The sequence below is a fragment of the Pelodiscus sinensis genome, chromosome 1 (genome assembly GCF_052426305.1).
Source record: "Pelodiscus sinensis isolate ZL-2025 chromosome 1, ASM5242630v1, whole genome shotgun sequence".
NCBI classification, from domain to species: Eukaryota; Metazoa; Chordata; order Testudines; family Trionychidae; genus Pelodiscus; species Pelodiscus sinensis.
The window spans coordinates 255267073-255290893 of record NC_143052.1 but is presented as its reverse complement, the minus strand read 5'-3'; the positions used below and the strand labels follow the sequence as shown (position 1 = coordinate 255290893).

The following is a 23821-nucleotide window of genomic DNA, read 5'->3' as shown; positions in this document are numbered from 1 at the left end:
GGGCTCTCTATCCATCTGGCTGGCTGCTGCACCACTGAGAGCATGGGAGGCCACTCTGATTGCTGCTGCCAGTAGGCAGATCCCCTTTCTTGCTGCCAGAAACTACTGTGAATCTTGCTGAGCAAGCGTTCTGGCATGTCCTCTCTTGCTGCACCCTCAACTAAATCAGGGCCAGGAGGGTGCGGCCAAGAAGTGGCAGGGGCTGAAGGGGAAGGGAGGAGCAGGGCATACATGGCAACAGGAGTGCAAGGTGAGGAAGCCAGTACCAGCCCCATGCTGCCTTCCCGCATCAGCCTGCTGTACCAGGCTGTTCCCAGGTTCCCCAGCATCCTCTGCCTCCCAGTAGGTCCCTGAATTGCAGCACCTCCTGCACCTCCGCCCCCCTTAAGTATCCTCAGAAGTGCCAGCATTGCAGGAACCCTGTACTTGCGGGAGCTTCAACAGACACCCACCCAGCTTCCTCTCATACTCCCCAACCCGGCAAGATTGTCAGATAACCTCAAGCACCTGCCTGCCCCAGCCACAGTCAGCAAGGATTGTGCAGCTCCATGTGTGACACCTGCTACTGCTGGGGACACGGACTGTTGCCATATGCCTCTGTTTATGGTTCTATGAAAATTATTTGCAGATATGCAAAGTACCTCATTACATTTGCATAACATGTCATATGGAGGAGCACAGAATGTGGCAGCTCTGCATCAGGCTATGTGCACTGGGGATCCCCTGCATGCCCAGCTGCTTAGCATTCCTTAGCATTTGCTGCTGCACCAGCCAGTGCTTGCAGCTTCACTACAACAAATATGTGGGAACAGTGCAGGCAAAAATCAATCAGGTTCTCTGACTCATTCCACTGCTAGTTTTTTTGAACACCCGATCAGTTGCCTACTGCTCACTCCTCTCCCTCACTCACTGCCTCCTCAGGTCACTTACTGTGCCTAGAGGCTTGCTTTCTTCATTTCCTCCCTCCCACCTTACTTTTCCAACAGGCACTCTCTCCCTCTCTTTTTCTTGGCCTGTGGGGCTGTGTGTCTCCCAGGTGGGCAGTCAAGCAGCAGCCCTTCTATTTTAACTGCTGCTAACAAAGCTATGTCTTCTGGGGTTGAGTCATCGGGGAGAAAAAAGTTATCCTGTTGTAAGTGCTTACTGGAGACAAGGCCCATATGACATTTTATGCAAATGTAATGAGGTATTTTGCATATCTGCAAAATATCTGTAAATAATTGTCATAGAACCATAAACAGAAGCAGTCGGGGTGGGGAGGGGAGCGAGAGAAGGGAGAGAGGGCACGCTGGCTCCCCTGTCCCCTATTAATGCAGAGCTGAAGAGGGGGTTGATTCTGGGACCCAGCATGAGCTGGGACTAAGACAGTCTGTCGGCCAGCCCATAAAAAATGTACTTGCAGAGCAGTGGGCAGGAGAGAGGGGCGTAACCTGTAGCCAATAGTGTTAACCGATAAGCACCCACTTATCAGTAATCGTTTAATCGACTACACTGTTACATTCCCTAGTATATAGCTCATGTAGTAGATAAATAAGTGTGGTGAGGGGAATATATATATATATATTTTTTTTTTTTTTTTTTTGAGAGAGAGAGAGAAGGGGAACAAATTCCAACCCAATGAAATTTCTCCAAACGATGGGTGTTAATGAATAACTCGTTAACCTGTTACCTGATAAGCATCACCCTTAATGGCTGGAGAGTGGGGCCAGAAAAGTGAAAGATTTGTTCTGGGACCAGCGGCTCTGCCCTACTTTGCCTGCAAAGTCTGTGTGTGGATTGGCAGAAGAGCCAATAAAGGGAGCAGCTATCTCATTGGTAGACAGGCAGGGGCGGTAAACTGGCCTGCACTCTGAGCTCCTGGGATTGAGCTCATGCTGCCTAAAACCTGAGTTCTGACCAAGATTAAGAAGGAATTTGTGAGTCTCTGAAGGTCAGAGACTGTAACTTGGTGTGTCACTCTTTACTTTGGGAGCTGACAGGAAATGATCCAGGGTGGCAGTTGCACCAGCACCCGAGTGTGTAAGACTTAGATGCAGCATTGGACCTCTAGCAGAGCTCAGGGGGATAGTGGACCCAGATTCCCCTACTAACTCCTGAAGAGGCCTTATCAATGATGCAGGGAATGAAGCTGCCGGGGTGGGGGGAACATCTTGAAGATGGAAGGATCAGAGGAATGAGATATGGACCCAAAACGGAAGGAGTCTCCTGCTTAATTCTAAAAGTCTCGCTGTGAACTCTTCCTATATGCCCTGAAAGGTACAGACTTGAGTATGTGACCTGCCTGGAGAGCAGAGTCACTGGAAAGGACAAACCACTGTAGGGTGGAGTGCTAGTAAAGAAGTGGGAAACATCTGGGAGGAAGACAACTGGCCACACATCCATCTACTTAGCTGCTGTGGTGGTGACTGTCCGCCTTCAATACCATCCATCAACATAACTGGGGGTGTGTAATTATGATGCCTTTCTTCTTAATTCCAGAAGAAGATGGAGAATAAGTATGTTAATTGCCAATATGATTGATGTGAGAGAAGATGTGGATTACAGAACTAGCCCTTGAGAAGTTGCCATATTACAACGTCTGTGTTGACTAGGTATAGAGCAATACAGCAAAAGCAGTTTCAGTTTTGTAATTTTTTAAATTTTTCTGTTTAACGTTAATAATATGAACAGTTAATTGTGATTCTCCTTCAGCTTATGTGGTAGTATGTGGTCTGGGCAAGTTATTTAAAAACAACCCTCTCTGTTACAATTTCCCCATCCATAAAATGAGGAAACAACTTCCTTTCTTCACAGGGATGCCGTGGTGATAAATTTATTTAGTCTGTGTAAAGTGCTGACAGATATAGTGATGCAGGCCATATAAGAAACTAGACAGAAATATAGACCACCTTTTGAAACCATGATCTACATCAGTATCACTGCAAAAGTCAGTGAAAGAAGAGAAATTTCCAACCGAAAGTCTTGCCATTAATATGGATTACCAACTTTAACTGCACTTTAGTGAAGATTTTTTTAATGGAAATTAGCTGATAACATGATCTACACCAGTGTTTCTGAAAGTGTTCCACGAGATCACTTTGAGAAACACTTTAACTGGCCGCCCCAGTTTGTTAATTTACTGGCGCCGCAGCCATGGAGCCTCGCGGCTCCCATTGGCTCCATTTCGCTCTTTGCAGCCAAAGGGAGCCGCAGGAAGTGGTGGCCTGGCCTGTGCCTCTTCTTGCAGCACGGCCAGTTAATATGTTTCTCAAAGTGATCTCGCGGAACACTTTCAGATACTCTGGTCTATACGCTCTGTCAAATCAAGAATTTTGCAAAATATTCCAATATTCCAAAATTATGTTCAGAGAATATGAGTTAAACATGGAATGACTTCATATTTGTCTACATATATTCAGTGAAGAGTTGTGTACACATCTTATGTATCAAATGCATTCAAATATTTACACAGTTGGTGTTTAATACAAAAACATTAAAATGTGAGATAATCCATTTTTATAAAGGAAATGAGAATAATTCAGTTAATGTATATTGTAACTAAAATTAGAAATTTCATCGAGTTATATACTGGATGCCTCAAAAATGCAGGGTACCCTGCAAATTCATCTTCTATGCAGCCTTGTCTGCCTACTTTACAATATTAGTTAAATAATACTTAAATATTTACAAATATGCAAGAATTTGATTAGCGTGTACACCAAATTGGTGTATTTGTGTATGCATCCCTTAATATGTGCACACATGTAGGTATGGTTTTTGTAAGCATACTAAAGTCTGTATGTGTATGAGACTTTTGGTCTCTGTGTTTCACATGTACTCTTGAAATTCTGGCCAACAGTGGAGTCTACTGTAAATCCATGGTTTTATAAATAAGTGGAAAAATTAGAAATCAATTAGAAGGTTTAGGCACTGGTTTGTATTTCACAGAAACACACACATTCTTTTTTTTAACTGAATTATATGTTTATGATCAGTTTTTTTAAAAAAAATTAGAGTTACTTGAAGAACTTAATATGGTACAGCTGTTGGTGAAAATTAATTTTTAGGCTTAACAATTTTAGTTATATCCCCTCAGCTCTGAATTTTTTTCAGTTTGTTTGCTTTAGTTTCATTGTCTTACCTTAATTTTTCCCCCACCTCTGAAACCAGGAAATTAATTATATTGATTGGCTGGTTCTTATCTTAAGTTCTTTTCCTATAGACATTAGAAAATATTCTATAGAGTTATTCTAGTTATGTTTACTTTTCCTAACTAAAACAAGAATACACTTAACACCGTTCCTGTGATCTCGCCAATCCTCCCTCTCAGAAAAAATCCTCACAAAACTGTAAACTCATGCGTATTATTTAGTTTGGGGTTATGTCTTACATAGTATCATGATGTCTGGTGTTTAGACAACAGTCGCATCCAGTTTTCTTTTGCATTATACAGCCGGTGCCTGTGATTCTACGAAGAAAATATTGTTGCATTATAACACGTACCCTGACAGTCCATATTAATTACTTCAGAATGAAGTTGTATCCATGTTTGAGTATAGGCCAGTAATTCCCCTAAGGTTCTGACCTAATTCGTAGAAACCTAATATGACCAGGTTTTTTTGTAGGAAATCTTAAGGTTGGACTTTTGTCAAAGCTGTTGTAAAGTCCATTTTTCATGGTTTCCTCCCCTATCCCCAAATTCTGACTTTTGGTATTTGGAAAGTGTGCGCTAGTTGCTAGTGGGTGAATTTGTTGGAAAAGATTGAGCAAACGTTAGAGATGACTGGAGTTGTGCAAAACTGAAAAAGTTATTCTAGTTTGAAAAGAGACCATATACATATTCTTACTTAGCAGATCTCTTCTGTGGCAAATCCACAGACAATTAGGTATGGGAGAATGAGCTCTTTCTAATCAGATTTTTACATTACCAACATGTTTTGGCCACCATTCCAGAGAACATGCTTCCAAATGATGCTTATTTGGTGACACTCATTTTTAAAAAGAGTATTAATTATGTGACTGAACTCCTTGAGGGAGAATTGTATGTCTACTCTTTATTTACCCACATTCTGCCATATATTTCATGTGATTGTCTCGATTGATTACCTAGCACATGTTCATTTTAAGAATACTTTCACGGCAGGTTTAACAAAACACAAAGAAGGTACCAATGTGCGTTTTCTAAAGATAGTCACATTATTCGACCCAAGGTTTAAGAATCTGAAAATGTCTTCCAAAATCTGAGGGGGGTGACGTGTGGAACATACTTTCAAAAGTCTGACAGAGCAACAGTTCGATGCAGAAACTACAGAACGTGAACCATTCAAAACGGAAAATCAAGATTCTGCTGGTGGCATATGGCTCAGATCATGGAAAAAATATGCATTGATCCACACTGTTTTGGATTGTTATTGAGCAGAACCCATCATCCGCAGGGACACATGTTTTCTGGAATGATGGTTGAAGAATGAAGGGACATATGAATCTTTAGCACATCTGCCACAAAACTGTCTTACAAGGCCCAGCTACCACAATGCCATGTGAATGACTGTTCGCTCCTTTGAGTGTCACTGTAAACAAGAAGTTGGTGGCATTATCTCTTGAAAACTTGTTAGAGTGTTTTGGATGAACAAGAAGTAGGACTGATTGGACTCTAAAGTTTTGAATTTTTATTTTTGAATGCATTTTTTAGATAATTCTTTATTTGTAAGTTCAATTTCATGATAAAGAGATTACACAATAGTACTTGCATTAGGTGAATTTTTTTGTTAAATTGCAAATATTTGTAATAAAAATAAATCAAATGTGAGCATGGCCAGTTCGTATTCTGTTATAATTTAAATAAATATACTTGAAAATATAGAACACATCCAAAAATATTTAAATGTTATCCTGTTGTTTAATAGTATGATTAATCCAAATAATTATTTATCACTTGGCAGCCCTAATTTGTATGTGTTTTTTTTAAATGGTTTCTACTGTATTAAAAAAGGAAAGATTTTAAAAAGGAGGATACTGATATAATAGGCATCACAGAAACCTGGTGGAGTGAGGACAATCAATGGGACATAATCATTCTGGGGTACAAAATATATCGGAAGGACAGAACAGGACATGCGGGTGGGGAAGTGGCAATATATGTGAAAGAAAATTTAGAATCAAATGAAGTAAAAATCTTAAATGAATCAACATGTTCAATAGAATCTCTATGGATAGTAATTCCCTGCTCTAATAAGAATATAATAGTAGGGATCTATTATTGACCACCTGACCAGGACAGTAAATAGTGACAATGAAATGCTAAGGGAGATTAGAGAGGCTATCAAAATAAAGAACTCAATAATAGTGGGAGATTTCAACTATCCCCATATTGACTGGGTACATATCACTTCAGGATGAAATGCAGAGACAAAATTTCTTGATACTTTACATGACTGCTTCTTGGAGCAGCTGGTACAGGATCCCACAAGGGAAGAGGCAATTATCGATTTAGTCCTGAGTGGCGCGCAGGATCTGGTCCAAAAGGTAACTAACAGGACCGCTTGGAAAGAGTGACCATAATATAATAACACTTAACATTTCTGTGGTAGGAAGAATACCTCAGCAGCCCAACACTGCGCCATTTAATTTAAAAAAGGGGAACTATGCAAAAATGAGGAGGTTATTTAAACGGAAATTAAAAGGTACAGTGACTAAAGTAAAATCCCTGCAAGCTGCATGGACACTTTTAAAAGACACCATAATAGAGGCCCAACTTAAATGTACACCCCAAATTAAAAAACACAGTAGAAGATCTAAAAAGAGCCTTCTTTACATGCTTAACAACCATGTACAAGAAGCAGTGAGAGATAAAAAGGCATCTTTTAAAAAGTGGAAGTCCAATCCTACTGCGGTAAATAGAAAGGAGCATAAACGCTGCCACGTTAAGTGTAAAAATGTAATAAGAAAAGCCAAAAAGGAGTTTGAAGAACAGCTAGCCAAAAACTCAAAAGGTAATAATAAAATATTTTTTAAGTACATCAGAAGTAGGAAGCCTGCTAAACAACCAGTGGGAGCCCTGGACGATCGAGATACAAAAGGAGCACTTAAAGACAATGAAGTCATTGCAGAGAAACTGAATCATAGAATCATAGGACTGGAAGGGACCTCGAGAGGTCATAGAGTCCAGCCCCCCATCCTCAAGGCAGGACCAAGCTCTGTCTAGACCATCCCTGACAGATGTCTATCTAACCTGTTCTTAAATATCTCCAGAGAGGGAGATTCCACCACCTCCCTTGGCAATTTATTCCAATATTTGACCACCCTGACAGTTAGGAATTTTTTCCTAATGTCCAATCTAAACCTCCCCTGCTGCACTTTAAGCCCATTACTCCTTGTCCTGTCCTCAGAAACCAAGAGGAACAAATTTTCTCCTTCCTCCTTGTGACACCCTTTTAGATATTTGAAAACCGCTATCATGTCCCCCCTTAATCTTCTTTTTTCCAGACTAAACAAGCCCAGTTCATGAAGCCTGGCTTCATAGGTCATGTTCTCTAAACCTTTAATGAATGAATTCTTTGCTTCAGTCTTCATGGATGAGGATGTTAAAGAGATTCCCAAATGTGACCTGTGCTTTCTAGGTGACAAATCTGAGGACTTGTCATAGGTTGAAGTGTCATTAGAGGAAGTTTTGGAATTAATTGATAAACTTAACAGTAACAAGTCAGCAGGACCAGATAGCATTCACCCAAGAGTTCTGAAAGAACTCAAATGTGAAATTGCGAAACTATTAACTATGGTTTATAAGCTATCCTTTAAATCAGCTTCTGTACGCGATGACTGGAAGATAGCTAATGTAACGCCAGTATTTAAAAAGGGCTCTAGAGGCAATCCTGACAATTACAGACCGGTAACTCTAAAGTCAGTATCTGGCAAATTAGTTGAAACAAAAGAAAGAATAAAATTGTCAGACACATAGAAGAATATAATTTGTTGGACAAAAGTCAACATGGTTTCTGTAAAGGGAAATCATGTCTTACTAATTTATTAGAGTTCTTTGAAGGGGTCAACAAACATGTGGACAAGGGGGAATCCAGTAGACATGGAGAGGGGTAACTAGTGATGTTCCCCAAAGATCTGTCCTAGGACCAATCTTATTCAACTTATTCATAAATGATCTGGAGAAAGGGGTAAATAGTGAGGTGGCAAAGTTTGCAGATGATACTAAACTGCTCAAGGTAGTTAAGACCGAAGCAGACTGAAGAACTTCAAAAAGATCTCACCAAACTAAGTGATTGGGCAACAAAATGGCAAATGAAATTGAATGTGGATAAATGTAAAGTAATGCACATTTAAAAAAATAACCCCAACTATACATATAATATGATGAGGGGCTAATTTAGCTACAACTAATCAGGAAAGAGATCTAGGAGTCATCGTGGATAGTTCTCTGAAGATGTCCATGCAGTGTGCAGCGACAATCAAAAAAGCAAACAGGATGTTAGGAATCATTACCTGTTCAGTTCACTCTTTCTGGGACTCCTGGCATTGGCCACTGTTGGCAGACAGGGTACTGGGCTGGATGGACCTTTGACCCAGTATAACTGTTCTTATGTTCTTATTCTTTTCTGTTGCTCTTTTATATGGCTAACTATGTTTTAACCTTACATTTTACATTAATTTATACAAGTAATTTTAAATGTCAATGTTGGGCTAAATTTGAACACCATTTTCCCTTTAAAGTATTTTTACTATTGAAATAATTTTCTTTCTAAATGCACTTCCATCTGTTTAGTCAGTGTGAAATATGATCTCTTTTATAGAGGACTTAGAGAGATTTCCACTGTTATCTAAAACACATTAAAACAACTTGCTGTTTTTCAATATGTTCCTTTAGTAAATAACACACATTAAAGAACAATCATATTGTTTGATGTACTTGACAATATTCATTCAGGAGGATGGTATCAGAACTGGAATACAACTTTGGGGATTTTGTAGGACCAGGACCCAGTGAGAGCACCCGGTCGGCTAAGCATCTTGGCATAGTTCTTTTCTATCCTAAACCTGGCTTTGGGTAATGGAATAAGTCCCTCACTGTTATGAATCCTAAAAAAAAATACTGCTCTAAAAAAAGTGGCATTTTGCCAAGTTTCTGTAAAGCACCAACTATTCTTTAAGCAGATTTTTTTCTGCATCAGATATTCAAGGATGCCAGCTGTTATAGCATATACAATTTGTTTAATCAGCAAAGGAATATTAATAGATCTTTGGAATGAGACTATTCTTTCTAATTAGTTATTAACCTTTAAACCTGGATTATTTGGAGGATCAAATGTAATCCATGTCATATGTGCCACTGAGTCATTTGATTTAGTTTAAAGCAGCCGAACATCTTACTGGTAATGGGCATTAAAAACAGCCATCTAAAGATAGCCAATAGATTTTTTTCTGTGAAATGAAATTTTATCAAGAACTAATTAAATTGTAAACAAAGTTCAGGAAATTAATATCTGCATATGTAGCCATGTAATATAGCACAGGCACTAAATTAGCAATAAGAATGGTGGCTGTATAAGATAAATGTATAGAAACCAAGATTATTTTAAATTGGGGTGGGGAACCTTTTTTGGGTCGGGGGCCACTTACCCACAGAAAAATCAGTCAGGGCCTGCAAACAAGTGATAACCAAAAGCAAAGAAAAACACTCACTGACGTGACTCCCAACTGAGAAGCAGGAAGATACTTACCACATTCCCCTCGCACACCAGAACCTAGGGGGGCCCATGCAAATAGATTTTGTGTGCTCCAGCCCACAGTGGGGCGACGGAAGACTGGAGCGCCAGCATGGGTTCGATGCTGGGGGAAGAGCCCTAAGTCTCGGGCTGGACCCAGGCAAGCTGGGGGCCACATCAGGCCCTTGGGCCTTATTTTTCCCACCCTTCTTTTAAATATATAGAAACCATAGCTTGTTTTAAGTTCAGTTTGATCACATGTTTTAATCAATGCACCTTTCAGAATTTGCTGGTCTCAGTGAGCTTGAGATAATCTTCTGAGATGGTGTGTAAAGGGAGAAGTCAAAAAGAAGGGCATGGCATTGCTGAAGTAACGTAGCTCAGTTTTGTGGGCAGCGAGTTCTTGGCTGTGTTTGGTTGTTGGCAGTGTTTTTGTGATGGTATGCTCGGGACATGCGGTACGCCTTTTCCCCCCCCCCCCTTCTCCCAACAACTTTGAGCCTGGAGTACCGGCACCTTTTTTCTTACGAAAAAAGCACTGGTTGTTGGTATTGGAGGTCTGCATTTCTGTGAATACCACAAGGACCCTGAGTAAAATGAAACATTTTAGAAAGTGTGCTGATTTCTGCCTAAGTTTTTTTTCCAGAAATGCATGTAAGAACAATGGTGCATTCAAATAAATAGGAATATTTTTGTAAGAACAAAGTAGGTACCTGTTATAACTGGATGTGGCCGCCCTGTGGGCAGAATTTTATAGTTTACTAGGCATTCTGTGCATGCAAAACATCAAATTTCTGAAAACACTAGGGAAAAGCCAGCAAAACCAAATTACTTTTTTCTTGTAAAATAATTACAAAATTAGTGCATGTAGAGAATATAGTAGATTTGAATTTGTCTGGACTTTAATAGGGCGTTTTGATTGCATCATAGGGAATCTTTTTTGAAATGTAATTCAAATTGATCAACATGGATGGTAGCATTATCATGCAGAATAATAGCTGCTTGGATGACGGTAAAAAAGATAAATGGCAGTGCATCAAATTAGAAGTTATACCTGTCTAATGAAGAACCACAGAGGTCATTGTTAGAACTTGTTTAACATCCTCATGATTTTGCACTCCTTATGTGAATAGTGTACAACAATAAAAGAGTAATATCAAAACGAACAAGCATAACTTATCAGTACAAATTCTATAACATTAGCAAACTCTGAACGTGAGTCCATTTGCTGAAAAATGGACAGATGCTGTGGTGATTAGGAAATACGCTTCACAAAAATGCTGTTTAGCAAGCTTCCCCCACACTTTGAATGTGGGTATGTCTAGTTGCAAAAGTTTCTTATTAATTTCCTGTCAAAGAGCTCTGTAATATAAAACAGGGAGTATCACCTTTTCAGTGAAAGAGCTGTCTTTGGGCATGGCTATCAATTATCCACTTCTGAACATTAGTCCTGGTTTAATCAGTATCATTTCTGTATAAAGAGATGCATATATTTAAATATTTCTGTGTGCTCTGTACACTTCGGTATGTCTGTGTAATTCATAAGTGACTTGATAGTCTGTGGTCTACCTGACGTAATACAAGAAATAAACTACTTTCAGCTGAAACTGCAATTTCAAAACACTGTAAGAAGATATTTATTCTAATGGTGATTCTAGGAATGATTTTCTGTATATTTTTGAGTAAGTCACTTATCCTCTTGGTGCCTCTGCTTTGCTATGTGTGAAATAGAGATCATATTTATTTACCTTTCCTCCTTCCAAAAGAGGTTGGGAGGTTTAATTGGTAAATATTTATACAGTGGTTTGAAAATATAGTGGTTAAGTGCTCCTATAGCTCATTGGGAGAAGAGAGCTATACCTGACGCTACTACAGGCTCCTACAGCTATATATAGGGATCTTGATGTTCAGCTGTTAGTCTAGATGATGAAATTTGGGCACCCCAAAATAGAGACACTCAGCATTAAAAGCCTCTTTTCAAGACTTGGGGTTAAGTGCGTAGCATTGTACATTGTTGCCTAGCAGCAGCACGCTGTTAGGAGAAACAGCACTAAGCTGAAGAGGTTTTTTTGGAGGATAGGTTAAAATACTAATTTATACTGAAAGATGCTAGTGTTTATTACTCTTGGAAACAGGTCTTCATTTCTAACTATGCAAAAATGTGACACATTAGAGATTCTTATAAAAACTGTGGTATACAAAATATAATATTGTTTATATGTTTATGCTAAGAGTCCTTTCTAAATTTTGAGAGGAAAAACACGTTCCTTTTGCATCGATTTCCCACATATGTAAAAATTATAATTTGAATATAATAATTTGAATAATTTATAATATAAAATAATGGGTACCCTAGACACCTGTATATTCACATCCTACAAACTGTTGCAAAGGTACTTGTATAAAATATGCCTCGTGAGGTATCACTTGAAAATTAATAACATGCTGGTCAATAATATTGTAATATGTGTGCGTGGTAATGCTGTTTGTGGTGATAAGGATGTCCTCTAATATTAGGAGTTAAAGTCTGTATTTGAATAAAGTAGAAAACAGGTCAGCTCAGGTCTTGAATAAAAATGAAGCAAGTTGACCAGTGATAACGGAAATGCAGTTTACTTATGAGGTAAACAAAACCGTCAGAGCTCACTGAGTGAATGGGAAATCAACATGTCTGGATCACAAAGGAAGGACATCTGTTAGTGGTATTAGGAATAGCCACAGAGACATTTACATTGTAAAACTGCAGCAAAAAGCCTCACATTTGAACACACCAGGGGAAACCTTGATCAAGATGGAGGCTCTCCCCAGCCAGGAGACAGTAGTCTGAACCTCAAGGGATCAATTTGGCCTTTGAAACAAAGGCAGACTTTCAGGAATAAGGGCACACAGAAAAACACTAACATATCCTTCACCTGAGAAGACTGGTGCTGTGGACGCTGTCAGAATCCTGGCTTAGAGCTAGCTAGCTAGTCTTTGCTGGAAAAGGAAGATTTTTGGGAGGAAACCACCTTGAACAAAGACTGCAGCTTGTTAAATTAGGTCGCAGCTATTAGAAAATATATTTTTACTTCTTGTTAATTTGTAAACCTTTCTATTTTTAATCCTTATACTTGGTGTGTCATAATTCTTGTTTAATAACTTATACTGTAAACCAGCTCAGTGCTGTGATTGAAATGTTTGTCAAGTGCCAGTTAAATTAATGAGCTGCAATGTATTGACTAGTATGTCCTTTCCTCATTTGTCTTAGCAGTTTATTCTCTACTCACATGGTATTTGAACAAAGGCTTTCCCTGACCAATTCCTATACAGTATTTTATAAGTGCTTTACCGAGCAGAGATGGGCTTAGCACTCTGCTATATTAGAGCCCTAGTCAACTCTTAACTCCTGGTCTTACTCCAGTATGCCAGCAGGCACCCTGTTATTACATGCAAATTGGTTTGAAGTTGAACTGTATAAAAACCAAAGTAATTGATCCCTTTGCAGCTGTGATTTACAGCCTGGTTACCTTCACCCTTCCATGCATCCTTCCAAAACATCTCTTAGATTTGATACTGATCCCATAGAAGTTTATAGTAAAGCTCTCCTTGATGTCAGTGGGGCGGATCAGGTGTCTAATGGTCCCAGATTCTCAATACCTTCCTAAGTCCAGCCTTTCTTCCCAGAGGGCCACATCCTTACCCTTTCAGGCTTACCTACTTTATGTTTGTTCCGGTGCCTGGGTCACTGGGGATGCAGGAGGCTTTCTATCCAGCTCATATTTTGTTTATAAAAATCTTAAAATTTACCAACTAAATACTGTGGGAGTTCCGAGTTGTGATATCACAAAATAAATACATTTAACACCAGGTTCCATGGGGAGAGTTTTACAGGGAAAACTCATTGACACTCAAATTCAAAAGAGAACATATACAAATACTGATGCATGTTATTTCTCAAGTATGTGCCTAAATGTGTTTTTGCGAACAACAGGTTTAATTTGTCTTGTTTTGTCTCTTACTTTTTAAAAAGTGTTTGTGAGAAGAATCCGAAAAATGGATCTTGTGCTGCATTCTGTGTTCCATTTTTGAAAAGTTTATGACATCTTACTTTTCCAGAGTTTGAGGAGAGAGTTTTTTGTATCAAAATTCTATTCTATGAATTTTCATCAAGACTATCTGAAAGAAGTATATGATTTTCAACTACTGAATAATTTATCAGGAGGGGTATTTTCCCTCCCCCTCCATTTCTGAGGTGCAGGAACTTGTGAGAGGTGGAAGCTGTGGTTTACTCTTGAGAATATAAAGGCAAATTTAGTGGAGCATAACAGCTCATTTTAGTAATTACAGAAGTGTTTCAAATTGCAGCCTTCTGCTGAGCACAGAGAGTCACTAATCTTGTATTACATTGAAGTAAGAATGCAACTTGCAATAAATCTGGATATTTTACGACTACAGAATATAAATAGTCAGTTGGGTTCAACAAGACTAGAATTGATTGAACAATCATATCAGCAAAACTTTACCAGTTGTACTTTAGAGTGGAGTGAGGAACCAGATGTGGCCCCCAGCTTGCCTGGTTCCTGCCCCCGAGGCTCTGACTTTAATGGATTCTTTTTGCAACTTTATTTGTTGGCCAAATATAAATAGGCATATTAAGGTATATATCTCCTTTCATAGATGTTGGCATACTTATAATAGAGAGAGATACTTATTATAGTTAGGAATGGTGTCCAGGGAGCTTGAACAGATAGTGAAAAGGCCCAAGCACAATTTATACCCATAAAATGTTCACATGAATATTCCATCTGCAAGGCAAAATCAGACTATATGTACATGTACTTGTCTAATTGTGGACATAATATTCTTACCTTTCATGTACAAATCCTTTTTTTAATTTTTGTTTGCAATTTAATTTTACTATGTATGGTTGGTTCTTAAACCCTCCATATCTTTTTATAAACCACAGTATGGCAAGGAGGCAGGGCATTTTGAAAGTCTCGTGCTTAAAATTAGGTCATAATTATGTCTCTAGATCACTTTTGCATTTCAAAGATTGTCTGCACTAGACATTTTAAAAAACATAGCAACACCAATGACTTAAACATCTATGTAGCTATATTGGTGCAAATATGCTGAATGTATACGTATAAGCCCTTAACAAAATCTGTTTTTTAAGTATTGTAGATTTGCACGGCAACATTATGATCAGGTGTATCTATTGCCATACCGTCTGGCCACTTCTTAGCAGCTGAGCTTATGATTGTTTATAGTTCCATTTCAGATCCTTTATCAAGCAGAACTTGCAAACAAGAAGAACTTGGCTCTACTAGTTGTGGTAATATATCTTTTCTGACTTCCTACCTAATTTTTATGGTTATGAAATCATTTATTCTTCTTGGAATTCACGTCTGACACCTTGTCAGGCCTGAGATGTCATAAATCAAACTACACTTTAATGCAAATTAAGGATCTGCATAAGCCCAGATTCAATAGTTGTACCTCTATTAAGCCTTGTCAGCTTGGAAATTATGGGACATTTAGAATAGCTGAATAGCCTTCCTAAAACGCCTGCTAATTGTGATACTTGTTACTGCTCCTTCCTCTCCATGGAAGCTAGCAACTTTTTTATTTCAGTAGGACCTGAGCATCTTCATTATATGTGACAGCTAACTTTTTATTTTATCTTCAAACTCAGAAAATCCCATTTATTAGAACACTGATTTGAATTTTTTCTTGATAGTAGGAGAGACCAGGAAAGTTAGGAATAATAGCATTGTTATCTCTCCTATTAATGAATACATGATCAAAAAATTAAGATTTTGTGCATAAGTTCTCTGGTTAGTTACTTTCCCAAAGATATTCATATGCTTAGGTAGGGGCCATGTAAGTGCTGATATGCAGTAACAGATATGTTCCCTCCAAGACCTCTGTATTGATGAAAAATTGTAGACATTGGATTTCCTTCATCTCAGGATTATCCTCTCAGATACTGTGAGATATTTGAAAACCCTTTCAGAATACATCAAAGAGTTGGCTTTTTTTTACTGGCACTCCTTTCGGGCAGATCTGAAGTGTTGGAGAAATATTTTCACTATTTGATAATGCCGTAGTAACCATCCCAGATCAGAGCATTGCAAAGAATATCAGGTATGCTGGTAAATGGTTTTATTGCATAATTTCTCGGTCACTGGGTCATTATATATAGTCTGTCTGGGGTCCAGCATGGCTTAAATTGCATTCTGTTTTGCTAAAAGGCAAAGGATATGTGAAATCCATTCCTGGTGGTTCTCAGTTTAATTTATTTATAACACATTTAATTAATATTAGGGAATTTAGTAACTGAAATTATTTAATTTTGCCCTGAAGATTCATCATTAATCCTAATATTCCTACTCCCCATCCCCATATATCAGTTTTAAACACATCTAGAAAAGAAAACCCTGCTAAGCATGGATCTCAGTTTATTTATTTCTTCCTTTTTATTATTCATTGACATACAACATCAGGAAAAGTGATAAAGTATGGCTTAAAATGTGGCAGACAGCTGTGCACAGTAATGGAACTTCTATTGAAGTGCTTAGCACAGTTACCGATTTTCCCAGTTTCTCCACTCTATGCAAAGTTGGCATTTAAAACTAATTAGAAATTCTTTATCCACTGAAATATTAAACTAATTAGAAATTCTTTATCCGCTGAAGTATTAAGATCTGTTACTCATGTTAATATCTGGAAGATAGATGAACACTGATTTATGGATGGTAGTTTTGCCTAGTGGATAAAGCACTGGTTAGGACTCTGGAATTTGAGATCAATTCCCTTTCAGTGCCACTGACCTAGGTGACCTTGGGCAAGTCACCTCATCTCTCTGTGCTTTAGTTTCCCCTTATGTTAAATGGGGTTAATAATACAGACCTTTTTTGTAAAATGCTTTAAAATGTGCTAATGCAAATTGCTATAAAAGAGACAGATATTATCAGTTCACAAAGAACTATAAAATCACCATTACGTAGAAATGCAAAAGAAACAAAAATACTATGTGTTTTCTGTTGGAGGAGACAAGTGTGCTTTAAAATCTGTAAATGCTGATATAGTCTTAAGCACATTTTAACAGTAATTTAAAGAGCTAACATTCTTTATCTATTTGTTCATTTCCAGTAAAATTTCTTGCAAAAGAAAGCCAAGGTCATTTACTGTCTTACAGTCTTCCATGGGACCAGAGTAAGAAAGCAAGACATTCTTCATTGATCCACTTCTGAAATCTCTAAAAGCTTACATGAATGGAACCAGGAACATTAAAGCCCAAAACTTGGTGTCCAAAGGGCAGATTCCTAACTCCAAAGCAATGTCTGTGTTAAAATTATATCCCCAGAGAGTGCATTTGGATATGAGGGGCCAGGTGAGGGGTGGCCAGTAGGCGTACAGCTATGTGGATCTGTTGGCAAAACCCATCTGCAGAGATTTCTACAACAGTGCCATACTCTGTGGTAGAGATGTGAATGGGTAACCAGTTAGGGGCCACAGCGGGGAGGTGAGAGCAAGAGGCAGAGGAAGAATTAGTTTTCGTTTTGTTTTTCTTTTTTCCAGTAGTTTAGTGAGTCACTAGAGAATAGAATTTTATTTCATAGTGGGTTTTTTTCCAGCATATGGTACTACTTAGTAACTGCCTATATTGGTTATCACATCTTTCAGGCACTGAGTTTTATATAACTCACCTTAGCATTTAACATGAAGAGCCAGACTGTTCTTCGACTTGTTACCATGGTAGAGAGAGCTTGGGGGTTCTAAACCTGGCTGCTTTATGGTCGTTGTATAATCAAACTCTGTTGAGATAATTCTCACTATGCCAAGAAATCAACTGTAGTAATTATTGGGCTGTGCACACTGATGAAAGTTCTTTCTCTTTCGTGTGTGTGTGTAATATCAAATGGTCCATTAGAGTATATATAAATTTCTTTTCAGTAAAAAATGAAATTGCACTACTATTTGAATTCCCCACTGATGAGGTAAAGGAATTGGTTAAACCCCACTCAAAATGGTAGTTGGCGATAACTTATTATGAACGTTCCTTCTGATGAATGGTGCTCATCCATCACAATTTTCATAAGACACACTGAAATAAAATCTGCAAGAGGAAAAGACAGAATTGCCCACGTAAATCATTTTTTTAGAATACCTGTAATTTCAAAAGCATTATGAAAAATTATAGTCTTGAATGTTTTAATGATTGACAATTTAAACTATATTACATTTTTAACCTGAATGCCCTTCAGATGAAATTACTTTTGAAGTATTGTGGAAATTCTAATCACTGATGAGGTACATGTCAGACAAGAAGAAGATGAAAACAAATATTTTACACTTTGTTGTTGGAAGAGAACTACCCCTGTGCAGGCACCAATCATTAATCTTTTTCATCAACAAAACTTTCTCTTGCCCTCTGAGCTTTGAATTTTGAGACTTTTTTTTCTTCCTATATTAGTACATAAAGTTTTAAACTGATGTCCTTTGTGATCTTATAGTACCTTCATAAGGACTTTTTTTCTCTTTCCCATCCTTAAAAAGAGAAATTATATAACCAGTGTCATTCTATCTCTACCTATTAAGCTAAGAGACAATCACAGATGATATTAGCCCTTTCCGTTAGATTGTGTTTTGTTTGTGTTTTGATTTTTCTTTTGCCTCCTCTGTCAAAGTGGGAGTAATGGAGTCCTTGCCTTAACCCTCTGTTTCTCTCTCTCTCTTCCTCTCACTTCTTAGCTGCCAACCAAAGGAAAAGGATAGTGAGAAAGTGAGAGGAAGGAATGGGGCACGGGAAGAGCTAAGAAAACCTCAGAATAAGAAAAGTATAACAGTATAGCAACCTAACAGTTCTTTAGATTCTTGGACAAATTATAGGTAAGAGAGGAGATCTCATCCTCTGACACATTTCTTGGCCCTGGCTTTCAAAGCCAGCTACACTCTGATTCTCTCTCTCCCCCGCAGTGCTTCCTTTCCATACCTGATCTGGTCTAATTGGTTAATTAGCCCTGTAGCTCTCTCAGTCTTCTCCCCAATCTATCAATCAGTGAGTATTGCATCTGTAAAGGGAGCAACTGCCCCAGGGCCCCATGATTTAAAAGGACTCGGGACTCCCAGCTGCTGCCGCTACCTCAGCAATGTCAATGGCCAGAGCCCTGGACCCTTTACATCGCTGCCAGAGCCCAGGGCAGTGCTGAAAATCTGAGTGGGGGAGGCCTGTCCCCTCTGACTAAGGCCTCGCCTCTTTCCCCGGGACCCAGAACCACCCCCACACCTCGCTCAGGGCCCAGCGAGTTTGTTGGCTGCTCAGACACTCTGACAACTAAATTGAGTTGCTAGTTTTGCTGCTGTTGCCAAACACTCTGTCACTGCAACTCTGCTAGAAGCTTCAGCCTTGGAGGGACTGACCATTGTTGGTGCTCGGTTTGGTAAAATGGCGGGAGTCCCAGAGGCTTAAGACCAAATACCCAGTGAAAACACCGAATGATGGCAAGACAACAAGTTGTAACAAAGAAGGAATGATTTATTAAACTGAACAACTTAAAATGAGCAATTGCCCAATATTTGCCACAAAACAATTGAACCACAACAATTTTTAAAACTCTACCTAAGTTACAGGTAAGTCAAATATATACACATTTCAAAAACTGTTTCTTTAAACACACAGACAATAGCAAAGGTAAAAATTACAACTGAGCAATATATTTTCTAACCTGTCTCTTTTAAACCACTTAACAGTGAGGGTAAATTAAAAGAACTCAGCAACAACAACAGTACAAAGACATACAAGTAATCAGAGCATGCTTGAGATTTGTACACCCCTTTTTAGATGGGTGGGAGGCGGTCTTTGGGTGATCAGTCCTAAGCCAGACTCAGATTCTGTCTTCCAATATTAAGAGGAATAAGGGATATTTCGGAAAAGGGTTTATTTTCTGAAAGATCCCCATCTAGACTGGCGCTTTTTTCCGGCAAAGCTCTGAGCTGGAAAAAAGCGGCAGCCATGTTTATGCAAATGAAGCGGGGAGGGATTTAAATCCCCGCTTCATTTGCAGTTGCGATGTGTCTAATTTGCATCCCTTTTACGGAAAAGGGATGCAGTCTAGACACAGAGATGTGGTTTTTGGAAGCACTGAACTGTCTAGCAGATAGGGTACTTGTGGAATGTGGTTGATAATATCCATTTGGCTAAATATTTTGTGCAGAATTATATTTTGCGTTCTCTTTTCATTTTTAAAAGCTTTTACTGAATATAATGTAACTTTTTGGTGTGTTAATCAAGTGAATTACAGATATAACATATTTTTACAGACTGAACTGGTAGGACCACCTATACTTGATGCTGCCCAGCACTTTCCGTTCTAAAGAGCAAGAGCATAATCACATGATACCTTACTGTGGATCTGTCCTCTTAAGCTTTGGCTGACCTGTTTTACAGAGTGCCACTTAAGATAAACATATAATCAATATTTTAAAACCTTTTTCCAGTTGAAGAAAATTGTTGATGCCTTTGACCCAACAGAGCTGGGGATGGGGAATTTGGGCTCTTGGAAGGGGCTTTCGGCTGAGGCAGGGGGTTCATATTCTGCAGTGGGGCTGAGGATGAGGGGTTTGGGTTGCAGGAATGGGCTCCGGAATTAGAGGGAGAACTCAGGGTTGGGGTAGGAGTTTGGGACATGGACTTACCTCGGGTGGCTCACGTTCAGCTTTACAGCAGGAGTGTTAAGGCAGGCTCCCTGCCTGTCCTGGCACTGCAGACTACTCTTTGCCCTGGAAGTGGCCAGCAGCAAGTCCAGCTTCTAGGCAGAGGCATGCAAGTGGTTCCATGGGCCCCCTCACCCACAGGCCCATGGGAATGCACAGCCAGTGCTCGGGGCATGGGCAGTGCACAGAGCCTATAACCCTCCCCACTTTCATTTTTTCTGGCTATTTCTGGGGCTCAATGCAGTGTGAGCTCTGGTAGGGACAGGTGGTTTTCAGTGTGGGTTGTGACTCGGCATTAGTTAGCCACCAGGGTTTCTGGGTGCTGAGCAAGGAACCCAGTGCTTTATATTCCATGATATATATGCTTCGTGTACTGTGTCACAACCCAAAGTCTGAAATAATGTAAAATCCTGGTTAAAAAGTTAACTGAGATCCCACAGGAGGGCCAGGATTGAGTGGACCCTCTGCCCGCAACATGGTGGTACCAGCCAGGCTGGAGCAGCCCCCTGCTCATGTTACCTTACTGGGTGATGCTTACCAGGTAACCACAAAAACAACGAGGAGTTGTGTGGCATTTAGAAACTAACAGATTTATTAGGACATAAGCTTTCATGGGTAACACCCACTTCATCAGATGAATTAGAGTGGAAGTTGCAGACGTAGGAGGATATATAAGGAAGAAGTTGCTTGTGTTAATGAAGCTAATCAAGTCAGGGTGGAAGTGGGTCATTCATAGCATTTGGTCTGGAGAGGTGAATATTCAGAAAGGGGGGAATTGCCTTTGCAATGCGTTAACCAGTTGAGATCCTTATTCAATCCTAAATTGATAGTGTTGAATTTGCAAATTAATTCCAGTTCAGATGTCTCTCTTTGTAACCGGTTTTTGAAATTCTTTTGTGAAAGGATGGCTCCTCTCAACTCCATTACTGAATGTCCAGGAGGTTAAAGTGTTCCCCTACAGGTTTATTTGTGTTACTATTCCTGATGTCTGATTTGTGTCCATTTATCCTTTGTTGCAGAGACTGTCCAGTTTGGCCAATATACATGTCAGAGGGGCATTGCTGGCACATGATGGCATATATCAAGTTAGTGGATGTACAGTTGTATGAGCCCCTGATGATATGGCTTAGTGGTTGTGTCCTGTGATGGTGTAGCTTCTGTAGATGTGTGGACAGAGTTGGCAACGGGGTTTGTTGCAAGGATAGGTTCCTGGGTGTTTCTGTGGTGCGTTTTGTGGCTGCTGGTAAGTATTTGCTTCAGAACACCACTTGTTATCACCTACAGCCCCCAACTAAAACCTACCACCAATCCTGGAAAATGACCCTTCCTTCTCACAAGCCTTGGGAATCAGGCGAGATCAATTCTCGCTTACAGCCACAAAATGCACCATAGAAACACTTACACAGGAACCTATCCCTGCAACTATTATCAGTGTGTTCTGCTAACACTGCAATTCGAAATGTGATTGTAACTCAGGTTAACATACCTACCCCAGCATTGATAAATTCAACAGTGTAGATGTGATAACACTGCTGTTCAAAGAAGCTGGGAAGAGGAGCATCTACTTAGGTTGCTGATACTTCTGTACTATGATTTTTAGCCATACTAGAATGGATTAGCTAGCACAGGTATGTCATACCGTGGGTTGCAGTGTAGGTATACCTTCAGAAGCTGGTGACTTGTTACGACACCTGAACATAAAAGATTCCTTATGCTGTGGACACATTGGGATTCTTTCTCTGGGAACCAGGACCTGGAGTGTGGATGAGCCAACTTAAGGAAGGAAATCTAGGAGCAGCCATGCCTCTAGAAAAAGTGTGAACTTTATCAACTTGTTTATTTATTTATTTATTAGTAAAGCCAAAACTCAGGAAGAGAGGGTGAGTTTTAAATCTACACAGCATGTGAAGTGTGTTTGTAAAGCAGGTTGAGAATAGGGATGTTAAATATCAGTTAATTGAATAGTTGATTAACCTCATGAATTTTTATTGGTTAGTTGACTATTCTGTAGTCCCCAGGGATGAGGCCAGACCAGTGTGCTCCATCCCCACTCCCGAGGAGCACCATGCCACACCATCCTGCTGCCTCTGTATCAGAGGTAGCAGCGCGGAGTGCCAGGTAGGAGCTGGCTTGGCTCCTAGTACACTTTAAATGCAGAGCTGCAGTAGGGATAGGCCCCAGACTTGGTACAGGCAAGAACTGCTGGCTACCCTGCTAAAAAATTTACTAGCAAAGGGAGAAGGGAGAAAATGCGTGTAGTTTATATCATTAACCTATAAGCTTTTGTTAATCGATTAATTGACTACACTATTACATCCCTAGTTGAGAGAGATCCTATGTTACTTTTAATATCAGCTAAATTAGTTGGAAAGTTATCATTTACTAAAATCACATGTCATGTTCTATATAGATGATATGGTATAAGAGTCTATTGTTTTAATAGCCTTGTTCACTGTTGCTCGTGTAATTATGGACAGTTAAAAGAGACTCTGCATATCCATCTTTTCTAGAGGTTACAATTATGTTTTTTGGCCCAGTAGGGCTCTTGCTACAGTTAAAAGGCAGAGGTGCCCTTATAGATTAATCGAATAGTCGATGGAAATCCCATTGACTATTTGATTAGTTAATCAATCTAAATTTAATATCCCTAGTATGAGCCTCTGATATAAAATGGCTTATGTGGTTAGGTCCTGTGATGGTGTCGCTTGTAGAGATGTGTGGACAGAGTTGGCACCAAAGTTTGTTGTAGTGATAGAGTCCTTGATGTGTATGTCTGAGGTGTGATATGTAGTTGCTGGAAAGAATTTGCTTCAGGTTAGGGAGTTGTGAGTAGGTGAGGAGTGGCTCCTGTTTCCCAAGGCTTGTGAGAGCGAGGGATCTTTTTCCAGAGTAGGTTGTAGATTCATGATGGTCTGACTTATGCAGGCCCTTTTTATACTTGAAGAAATTTCTATGCATTTTTCATCTCCTTTCCAGCCCAAATTGGAAACTTGTATCAGACTCTACTCTCATTGGCAAGCATCCTCCTCTAAGCCAATGATGTATTAATAACACAGCTGTAGCTTTAGCACTGTTATTAAGCACTGGTAAACATTCTTCATTTTGTAAAGAGATGAGATATTGTACTTTTAACCTCTACAATTGTGTAATTTTTCCTAGACTATTTATTTGACTAGGATTTTGCATTTCCCTTTTGTTAGTAATCTTGTCCTTGGTTAATAAAGGATGAAAATTACAGGAGAAACAGCCTTTACATCTGTTGCCATTTGTGTTAGGATCAGCCATTAATGGCCCCAACTGAAAGTATGCTGTCTTGCACACTACAGCACTATGTACATTCATAGTAAGGGACAGTCCCTGCCTCAGTTTTTAGAGTGTAAGACAGGGGTTTTCAAACTTCATTTCACCGTGACCACTTTCTGACAATGAAA

General features: G+C 39.3%; 1 protein-coding gene across 13 annotated transcripts in view; it reads left to right on the top strand.

The window, feature by feature from the left end:
- The window catches only part of MBNL2 (muscleblind like splicing regulator 2), a 153572-nt gene that overhangs the window by 69659 nt on the left and 60092 nt on the right, over positions 1-23821 (top strand). The window lies entirely within an intron of this gene.